The sequence below is a fragment of the Manis pentadactyla genome, chromosome 3 (genome assembly GCF_030020395.1).
Source record: "Manis pentadactyla isolate mManPen7 chromosome 3, mManPen7.hap1, whole genome shotgun sequence".
Taxonomy (NCBI): domain Eukaryota; kingdom Metazoa; phylum Chordata; class Mammalia; order Pholidota; family Manidae; genus Manis; species Manis pentadactyla.
In genome coordinates, this window is record NC_080021.1 from 73,502,107 (window position 1) to 73,513,422 (window position 11,316).

Sequence of the window (11,316 nt, forward strand, 5' to 3'; positions counted from 1 at the left end):
TCTGAAGTGATTTTTCCCTTCTCATTTCTGATTGTGTTTATGTGTGTAGACTCTCTTTTTTTCTTTATAATTTTGGCTAAGGGTTTATCTACTTTGTTAACTTTCTCGAAGAACAAACTCCTGCTTTCATTGATTCTTTCTATTATTTTATTCTTCTCAATTTTATTTATTTCTGCTCTAATCTTTATAATGTCCCTCCTTCTACTGACTTTGGGCCTCATTGGTCTTCTTTTTCTAGTTTCGTTACTTGTGAGTTTAAACCGTTCATATGGGATTGTTCTTTTTTCCCGAGGTAGGCCTATATTGCAATATACTTCCCTCTTACCATGGCCTTTGCTGCATCCCACAGATTTTGCAGTGTTTAATTATTGTTTTCATTTGTCTCCATATATTGCTTGATCTCTGTTTTTATTTGGTCATTGATCCATTGGTTATTTAGAGCATGTTGTTAAGCCACCATGTGTTTGTGGGATTTTTTTTCCTTGTGTAATTTATTTCTAGTTTCAAACCTTTGTGGCCTGAGATGCTGGTTGGTACAATTTAAATATTTTTTAATTTACTGAGGTTCTTTTTGTGGCCTAGTATATTATCTATTATTAAAATGTTCCATGTGCACTTGAGAAGTATGTATATCCTGTTGCTTTGGATGGGTTGTTCTGTAGATGTCCGTTAGGTCCATCTGTTCTAATACATTGTTCAGTATGTCTGTCTCCTTATTTTCCCCTTTAATTCTGTTAGGATTTATTTCACATATGTAGGTGATCCTGTGTTGGGTGCATAGATGTTTATAATAGTTATATTCTCTTGTTGGACTGACCCCTTTATCAATATGTAATGTCCTCCTTTGTCTCTTGTGACTTTCTTTGTTTTGAAGTCTATTTTGTCTGGTACAAATACTGCAACTCCTGCTTTTTTCTCCCTGTTAGTTTCATGAAATATCTTTTTCCATCCCTTTACTTTCAGTCTGTGCATGTCTTTGGGTTTGAAGTAAGTCTCTTGTAGGCAGGATATAGATGGGTCTTGTTTTTTTATCCATTCAGTGACTCCATGTCTTTGATTGGTGTATTCAGATCATTTACATTTAGGGTGATTATCAATAGGTATGTATTTATTGCCATTGCAGGCTTTAGATTCATGGTTACCAAAGGTTTAAGGGTAAGTCCCTTACTATCTGTCTAGTTTAACTCACTTATTATGCTATTACAAAAACAACCTAAAGGTTCTTTTTTTTTTCTTCCTTTTTCTTCCTCCTTCTTTCTTTATATATTAGGTATCATATTCTATACTCTTTGTCTACCCTTTGATTGACTTTGGGGGTAGTTGATTTGATTTTGCATCTGTGTAATAATTGTTTTACTTCGTTGTGGTTTTATTTCCCCTGGTGACAGCTATGTAGCTTTAGGAATACTTCCATCTATAGCAGTCCCTCCAAAATGCACTGTAGAGGTGGTTTGTGGGAGATAAATTCTCTCAGTTTTTGTTTATCTGAGAATTCTTTAATCCCTCCTTCAAATTTAAAGTATATTCTTGCTGGGTAGAGTATTCTTGGTTCAAGGCCCTTCTGTTTCATTGCATTAAATATATCATGCCACTTTTTCTGGCCTGTAAGGTTTCTGTTGAGAAGTCTGATGATAGCCTGATGGGCTTTCCTTTGTATGTGGTCTTTTTTCTCTCTCTAGCTGCTTTTAATAGTGTGTACTTATCCTTGATCTTTGCCACTTTAATTATTATATGTCTTGGTGTTGTCCTCCTTGGGTCCCTTGTGTTGGGAGATCTGTGCACCTCCATGGCCTGAGAGACTATCTCCTTCCCCAGATTGGGGAAGTTTTCAGCAATTACCTCCTCAAAGACAATTTCTATCCCTTTTTCTCTCTTCTTCTTCTTCTGGTAGCACTATAATGCAAGTATTGTTCTGTTTGGATTGGTTACACAGTTTTCTCAATATTCTTTCATTCTTAGAGATCCTTTATCTCTCTGTGCCTCAGCTACTTTGTATTCCTCTTCTCTAATTTATAGTCCATTTACCCTCTCTTCTACTACATCTAATCTGCTTTTAAATCCCTCCATTGTGTGTTTCATTTCAGATATGGAATTTATTAATGATTGAATCTCCATCCTAAATTCCTCCCTGAGTTCTTGAATAATTTTCTGTACCTCCAAGAGCATGTTTATTTTTATTTTGAACTCTCTTTCAGGAAGATTGGTGAATTCAGTTTCATTTGGCTCTTTTTCTTGTGTTTGAGAGATTTTTGTTTGTACCAGGTTCCTTTGACGTTTCATATTTGTATGTGTCAGCCTTTATTTACCAGAAGCTCTACTCTCTGGAGCTGCTCAGCTCCTGTAGTGAAGTCAGAAGTCACAGGGGAGCCATGCAGGAAAGAGTTGTTTCCTGCTTCCCAGCTGCAGCACCTGCCTTCACTGTCAGAACCAGTGGGCCTAGCACACAGGTATAAGTCTGTGCTTTGCATCTGTAGCTGCCATAGGCACGGCCTCCCTCTGGCTAGCCTGACGCCATGGCATGGACTGCCAGTTTGTGTGCTGGTGTTGGCAGGCCAGGAGGGAGGCACAGCAAGCTGCATATCACAGTGGGGGTCCTTGGAGCTGAGTAGCTTGCTAGAGGGGTGGAATGCCTGAAGCTCCTGAAAGTTACCAATCTGCTGGGCAGAGCGCACCCAGACAATCTTGTCCACTTTTCCTTCCTCCCATGCAGCAAGCTTTGTGCGAACCCATTCAACAGCCCTATCACTGCTAGGAAGCCTCTCAGGTCCCCCACCTTTCCTTTGTCCCAGAGTGGCCAGATGTGGATCCCTGTCCTCCACAAACAGGTGGAATCTCAGTTTCTCCAAGTATTCTGCCTGTCTTAGCTTTCCAACCCCACTAACCTCCAGAGCACCATGCAATGTAGGTTTGTGCTCCCATAGCACATCTCCAGGGATGGGTGTTCAGCAGTCCTAGGCTTCCACCCCCTCCCTGCTCCATTTATCTTCCTTCTGCCGGTGAACTGGGGTGGGAGAAGGGCTTGGGTCCCACTGAATCAAAGCTCTGGTACATTACCCTCTTTCATGAAGTCTGCTCTGTTCTCCAGGTGTATGCAGTCTGGTGCAGCCTTCTTTCCTGTTGCTCTTTTAGGATTAGGTGTATTAACTATATTTTCATAATATATGTGGTTTTGGGAGGAGTTCTCTGTCTCACCTCTCATGCTGCCATCTTGAATTCAGTCTCTGTAAAGTTTTATTTTAAAAAACTCAGTGAAAAAAAAAAACTCAGTGGGATAATTTTTAAACCATTGAAAAGATCAACATGTAAAAAGACACAGGGATATTGATATGAGAGGTCCCAGAGGTTAATTTAAGAGCTCAATAAAGCCAATAAGAGGAATTCAACTAAAATATTTTCCAATAATCACACTATTTTAAAGAATGCTCTACAATTAGTCTTTAATATAAAATACACTTACTTCATAACATTCTTTCAGAAATCCTTAATTATCTTGTTAATTTGATAATTATTGTTGGTTCCATTATACTAAAATGTAGGTTCGTGCGAGTGGTGATCTTAGGTCTCGCTCTGATGGGAGGGGTATGTTCAGCATCAGCAGCGCAGGACAGTAATCCCGGAAGAGGGAAGAGCACAGTCCAGGGACAACAGGGACACTGGCCCAGAGGAAAGAAAGGTTCAGTGAACAGAGAAACAAGAAGGTAGTAAGGGCCATTCAAACTAGAGGATCATAAAGATTCCATGAAGGTGAACACAAGCAGGTGGGCATGGAAAATTCTAAAACCTTGTAGCTATCTTGCAGGAATATTCTAAAACCCCATAACTATCTTGCCGGCACCTTCCCAGTCTGTATTTACATCTCCAAGCCCCCTCCCATACCTGCCCCCAAAGGGAACCATTATACCATTATTTTAACTGTCATCACCATAGATTAGTTTAGACTATTTTTAGATTTCATATAAGTGGAATCATAGAGTTTGGTCTATATTTTGATCTGAGTGGTAGTTGCACAGGTGTGCATATGCATAAAACCAAGCTGTGTATTTAATATTTCACAAGATGTCAATTGGAGTCACAAAAAGGGGCTCCATGTTCAAATAAGCTTGAGAAATGCTGGGTTAAGTCAAGTTAAAACTTATTTTGTTCTTCAAGTCTTCTCTGAGATTTTACTCCATTAGGAAGTATTGTGAACCTCCAAAGGGATGATAAATATCTAGAATTTCTCAAATGTTTTCTTATAGAGTATCCCTCAAGATTCATATATTAAGGAACTCACTTTGGAAAAGTTATGTAGCCTGGACAGTGTGGGAAATGGATTATTGAAACAAGAACTGGTCCCTGAGGGAAATAACTGTCATGGGTATATTCTATCTGAGGTGCCCACAGGTGAATCCATCAGGCACCAAGAGTCCGGGAGTTGCTGAAATGCAACAACAGCATTTGGAGAGTAGGCAGGCCTGGGGGTATTTTTGAACTCTGACAAATGGTTGATGTGCGAAAATCTGTGGATAGATATGGAAAACATCCCCCAGGAAGAGATGGCAGGTGAGATACACCCAGGGCCTCATAGTTAGCTGGGAAGAGGGGAAGGGATCAGGTAAGTGATACAGAGAGAGGAGTTATGAGGTAACAGGGCTTCGGTCTGCGTAAAGCTGAGGCAGGAGAAAAATGCCCCTCCTCCAGGCAACAACACAGGTTTACTGACTCCAACCTCATTTCTCTCCCATCTTCAGCCTTTTGCTCAAAGCTCATCCCAACAGCCAGAACTCAGAGATCCTTAGAGGTTCTATCAGAGGGGTCAGACTTTACAGGATTCTTAAACTAGTAAGAAGAGATGCTTAATATCCACAATACATTTACTTTCTTAAGGTGTTTACAAATTATAAATAAACACATTCTAAAATAACATTTCTGCTCATCTAAAACTGGTTTAAAAGAAAGAAAGAGAAGAAGGGACAGTATGGGTGTGTTTTGTTTCTATCTTGTTTTGTTATGTTTTGTTCACAAAAAAAAGACAATTCAAATTTCATTTGAGTTAAATATTTTATATGCCTGGTTCGACTTAATTAGTAATAGTTACACCAATAGTTATGTACTTTGCTTTCATTATTAGCAGGTATAACAACATTTGCACATAGCATACAGCAAAGGTAGGTTTAGATATGAAGTTAAAAGTCAAGCAAAAAGAAAAAACTAGTTAAGAAGAGGCAACAGGAAGGTGGAAAAAATCATTAACATTTTATGAAAAATTTAGAAAAATAAGATTTTGCAATAACAAAAAGACAACCAGTAAAGATCTTGTTTCTTCCATCTGACTAATCTTGGAGCAGCAGAAAATGCAGTTCATTTTAACCATCTTAAAAAAATGATCTTATAATATTGCCATCTGTTGGCATATGACAGATACAGCATTCCAACGATGCAGATAATGAAGCAAAAATACAGAAAATTAAAGGGACAGATGTGAAAACCTCACTCACTCATTTGGCTTAGTGTTCCACATCTGTTCTCTCAGAAGCCATCCCAGTAACACAAATCTAATTCCTGGATTCAATATCTTGCAATACTATGCTATACAGCGAGCAACATGCCTATGACTTACTGAAGATCCAGTCACGCCAACACATCATGTGTTTTCTCATCAATATTGGTGGGTCTTCTATCCAAAAACTGTTTCTGCTATCAAGGGAGAATCCAGGTAGGTGTACATAGGTGTCTATTATACTAAATTTACTTATCCATGCTTCTAAAACTTTGCCTCACTGGCATTTGAAGTTAACTGCGAAAAGAAACACAAAAAGATTGTCATCTGTATGTTCTGCATACCATTCTATGATCATTCATGTTTTGATTGGCAGAGAGATGAAAAGTAGTAAAAATATTAACCGATTCCTGCATAGCATTTGAATATGTTATTTTAAACATCAGATCCCCTTTTTATACTTTAAAGAATTTTAGCATATATTGCCTACTCAGAAAATTTAGTTAAAAATTATTTCACAACACTTGGCACACACTTGCTGGGGCCAGATACTTTCTATGCACCTTCACTGTGGAGGTACTGAACTGTCCTCATTGTGGAGACCAGCACTTCCCAGTATGGAGTATCTCAAGACAACTGGGAGCCCTTGGCTGCATTCATTTTCTCCCTGGTTTTATTGAGATTTAATTGGCATATAACACTGTGTAAGTTTTGGTTTAACATGTACAGTGTAATGATTTGATATATGTATATTATGAGATAATTACCACAATAAGGTTAATTAATACATCCATCTCCTTACAGTTACATTTCTTTGTTTTGTGTGGTAAGAACATAGAAGACCTGCTCTCTTAACAACTTCAAAGTATACATACAGTATTGTTAACTATAATCACTATGCTGTACATTAGATCCCAAGAACTTCACTCATCTTACAACTGGAAGTTTGTACCCTTTTGACCAACAAATCCCATTTCTCCCATCCCACAGCCCCTGGCAACCACCATTCTACTCTCTGTTTCTGAGTTCCTTTATTTTTTTTAGGTTCCACACATAAGCAAGCTTATATAGTATTTGTCCTTCTCTGTCTGACTTATTTCACTTAGCATAATGCTTACAAGGTCCACCCATGTTGTCACAATGGCAGGATTTCCTTCTTTTCAAGGCCGAATAATATTCCAGTATGTGTATGTGTGCTATACAGATATGTGTATATATATATCTATACATATATACACACACATATATATCACATTTTATACATATACACACATTTATACATCTCACATTTGCTCTATCCATTCATTCATTGACTGACACCTAAGTTGTTTCTGTACTTTGGCTGTTGTAATGCTGCAATGAGCACGGGGATGCTGATACCTATATGAGATCCTGATTTCATTCCCTTTGGTTATACACCCAGAAGTGGAACTGCTGGATTATATGATATTTCCATTGTTTGAGGAAGCTCCACACTGTCTTCCATACCAGTGGAACCAGTATACAATCCCACCAACAATGCCCAAGGGTCCCCTTTTTCCCACATCCTCGTTCAGCTGTATTCTTGATAGCATGACGTTTCTTAGCAAAATATTTAAATTTTGTTTCTCCATTAAACAGTCTTTCAAAAAGTAACAAAAGCATATTGACAATCACATAGATAATAAGTTTATAACTAACCTAATAGGGCAAGAAATGCTGTTTTCCATTTGAAAGGGTCTATCCATCAATAAAATTTGAGAACATTGGTAAAGTGCCTGCCTTAGCATTTGTTTTTATGAATGTGCCAGCACCAAACTGCTCCACATCAAAGGCTCATGTACAATCGACAGAAGTGAACTTGATTTGGAATCATGCTTTGCAGCCTAATGAAGGCCAAAGGACGTCAAGAGCAGCAAGACAGAGATGCTATGCAGCAGTTCCCATGGAGAAGCGGCAGGAGAACGGAGCTCTCACAGGGCACGTGGCGGAGGAGTTACACTGGTCTCAAAAGCTCTAAGTCACCACACCATACTCATGTGGTTAAGAGCAAAGTGGCAGTACTTCTCATGTCCTGTCAAACATATGCTTAATTGTCAGCTTATAGAAACTGAGCGATATTTAACAAAAATAATTTGCATCCATTATAGGGACCTGACAATCCTCTCTCTCACTCCCCTGCCTGACTATTAAAAGGGTTAGCAGAGTCCTTACACTTGAGAAAACCTGTGTTAATGTCATGGCCACCCTTTGGGACACAGCAGCCTGGGTCCCCCTGGACTCTAGCTCTTACTGACTGTTTGATGTACAGTTAGTTACTCAACCTCTCTAAACCTGTCTCTTCACTTGTAACATGAAATAACAACAAACAGCCTCATAGCTTGTCAGGAGGATGAAATGCTGTCACATTTGTTTATAAAAGATGTAGCACAGAGCTATCTATGAGCAAGATCCTAATATATGTTGGTTATTTTTGTAATTATTTATTCCTCACAAGAAGGCTTCAAGGTAGAAGTTATTGAGCCCATTTTAGAGCTGATGAAACTGAGACTTAGGAATTTCTGGGAGCCACTACCCAGCAAGGACCTGAGGGCCTTGCACCATGAAGCCAGGTTGGGCAGGCTCTGAAGCTTGCAATCTTCCCAGCATTCCACATGGCTCCTCTGGAAGGAACCCAAGAATTCCCACTCTCCACAGCTGAAACCACTACTTCCTGGCCATTGGCCAGCACCACCAGCTACAGCTTCTTCTCTTTCATTCCTAGAATCTGGCAGCACTTCTGGCTGTAGTGATCAAGGGTTACCAGTACAAGGGAAGCACCAGTATCATCTTAGCAAGTGCAGCTTCCCTGGACATGACAGAGTGACTGTTTTCAAATTAGATAAATAAAAGCTCTTCTACTCTGCCACCTCCTCCTCTGCCTCCCTGGGCTATAGGAAGCCATGAGCAGATAGTTGTCAATGTCTTATGTCCCTTCAGTCAGATGGCCTAAGGAAGAGGTTAAGATAAGAAGCATGCACACTGAATATATGTTTCCTTTTTCCTTCCAGTGAATCTCCCTAGTTAGCATTACAAGTAGGGAATTTGCTATTTCCATTACCAGAGTGAAAATAAATAGTTGTGAGTTGTTTTTTTTCTGAAGAAACTTCTGCTATACCATGATGTGCCCTCAAAAATCAACTGGGGAAGCAAATGGAAGGAAGAATTGGATGTATAATGAACGTGGCAGCTCACATTTCAGACATTACATTTTCTTCTCTACACAACAGGGAAATAAAATTCTCTAGACTATCAAATGTGACAAGTCTGCAGAACAGTCAATCCTTTTTATTTCTTATCATTAAATGAGTTCTGCATCAGTATAATATGTAATAATTGTCCATGAAATGGATGCCTTTAGACTGCCTGACTTTCAATGAAGGGGAAATAATAGAGATTTGTGATGTGCAGTTATTAGTGATGAGGAGGAGGAAGAGGAGGCAGTATTTTTGAAATGTCTTCTTTTGAAACACTAAAGGCAGCCTATTAAAAGGCCTTGACCACAATCAGTGAGCAAGTCTTCTAGAGACATTTTCTTTTTAAATAAACCCTTGTAATCTTATCATATATCACTGTCCAATTTCTGTAGGATTCCTATTAGTGGCATGAGTCACAACATGGATTGGGAGACCTATACCATGAACACTCATGTTTGTTCCCATTGACACGGAGACACTGAGGCACACCAGGGTGATAAGACCTGTGGGAAGCCCTTACTCTCATGGTATCCTACTCTTCCCCATAAGGTCCAGTTCAGCTTCCTAGAAGTTAAGTTGAAACTCCACAACACATTCCCATCAGTATATACGAGCTTATGTCACATCAGTTGCCTGGAAGGTCATGCTCCTACCAGTCCAAGAAGCTCATAATCAACTGAACTGGGCCCTGAAGAATAGTGGAGTAAGTGTTAAAATGGGAGTTAACATGAGGCTCTGTGGGGGCCCATAAGAGGGGATCTTAATGGGCTTCTTAGCCCAGTCCTACAGGATCAGGGAAGACTTACGCCAGTAAAGTGTATCTAAACTAAGACCTGAAGGCTGAATAGGAAATATCCAGTTTAAGAGAAAGTCACAAGAAGAGTGTCTCAAGCAAAGAGGATATCACACACAAAAGCACAAAGGCGAGGGAGACAACTTGGTGCATTTGCCAAACAGTAAGTGATTCGGGAAGCCCGAGGGAAGAGCCGGAGGGGAGGGGGAAAAGTGAGGCCTGAGAGCTGAGAAAATGCAAATTGAAGAAAATAAAACCTTGGAAGCTTTATTTAGAAGTTTGGTCTTTGGTCTAATGGTCATGGTAAACTATCACAATATTTTAAGAATGGAAATCACATAAGCAGACTAGTAGTTTAGAAATATTATGTAAGTAAGAAAAATAAGATAGAATAGAATAAATAGAGTAGAATAGAACAGAACAGAGGAAAGTGGAAATGAAGACCTACAGCCGTCAGGATAGAAGTTCCCAGGAAACAATAAATAGTATATATATATATATACACACTAATAATTTAGTAATAGTGAAATGACAGAAAAGAAAGGATGGAGACATGTGTAGGATGAGGAGAATATCTATCACTCCATGACTATTTAGCTATAGTAGTTGAAAAGCCAGGAGAAGTCAAGGATGTCTAGGTCTTCTGAGGTGGGCAACTAAATACACGGCTGCGGTAGTCACTGGCATGGGGCCACAGGGAAGGAGTATGTGTGAGGTCACAGAAGTAGAATTTATTTAGGGACAGTTTTAGCTTCAGGTGGGCAGCAAACAATCCTCAGTTGATTTTCCCTGTCCACTCACTTTTCCTTTTTAATTAATCATTTTAGCCATTTTAAACCATACAATTCAATGACTTTCAGTCTATTCACAACATTCTGCAACCATGCCCATTATCTAATTCCAGAACATCTTCATCATCTCAAAAGGGAAACCTCTTATCCATTAAACAGTCACTCCGCACTCCCTTTCCACCCAGCCCATATTGGTAGCTATGGGCTTTGCCTATTCTGGATATTCCATACAAACGAAATCACATCCAATATGTGACCTTTTGTGTCTGGCATGCATGACTGTTCATAGTAACATTACTTATAATAGACAAAAAGTGGAAACAACCCAAAGGTCCATCAACTAGTCAGTAGTGGTATACCCATACAATGGAGTATTATTGAGCCATGAAAAGGAATGAAATACTAACACATGCTACAACATGGATGAACCTTGAACACATCATGTTTTATAAAAGAAGCCAGCCACAAAAGACCACATATTACACAGTTCCATTTATTTGAAGTCTCCAAAATAGGCAACTCAGTAGAGACCAAAAGCAGCTTTGTGGTTGCCAGGGCCAGGAGTGGGCTGGGGCGGGGTGGGTAGTGACTGCTTGGAGGGTGCAGAGTTTCTCTTTAGGGTGAAGTTTTGGAACTTGATAACAGTGGCACAACATTGTAAATGTAGTTAATGCCACCAAATTATATACTTTAGAATGGCAAATTTATGCTATACATATTTTACCACAATTTTTAAGAAAGAAAAAAGAAAGGAGTGAAGTACCGGCATATTCTCTCTCTTCTTTGAAGAACAGCATTCCCACCTCTGAATGGAGTAGGAATGCTGCTTGTGGTTAATACAAACTCTGAGGTCCAATTGCCTGGATCTGACTCATTGCTCCTCCTCTTACCTGATGTGTGACTTTGCATAAATTACTTCACCTTTTTAACTCAGTCTTCATCTATAAGATGGGAATAAAAATGGTACCTGTGTAAGGAGTTAATGCAAAGATAATGTGAAATAATACCTGTAAAACGTTGAGCCTAGTGCCTGCCACA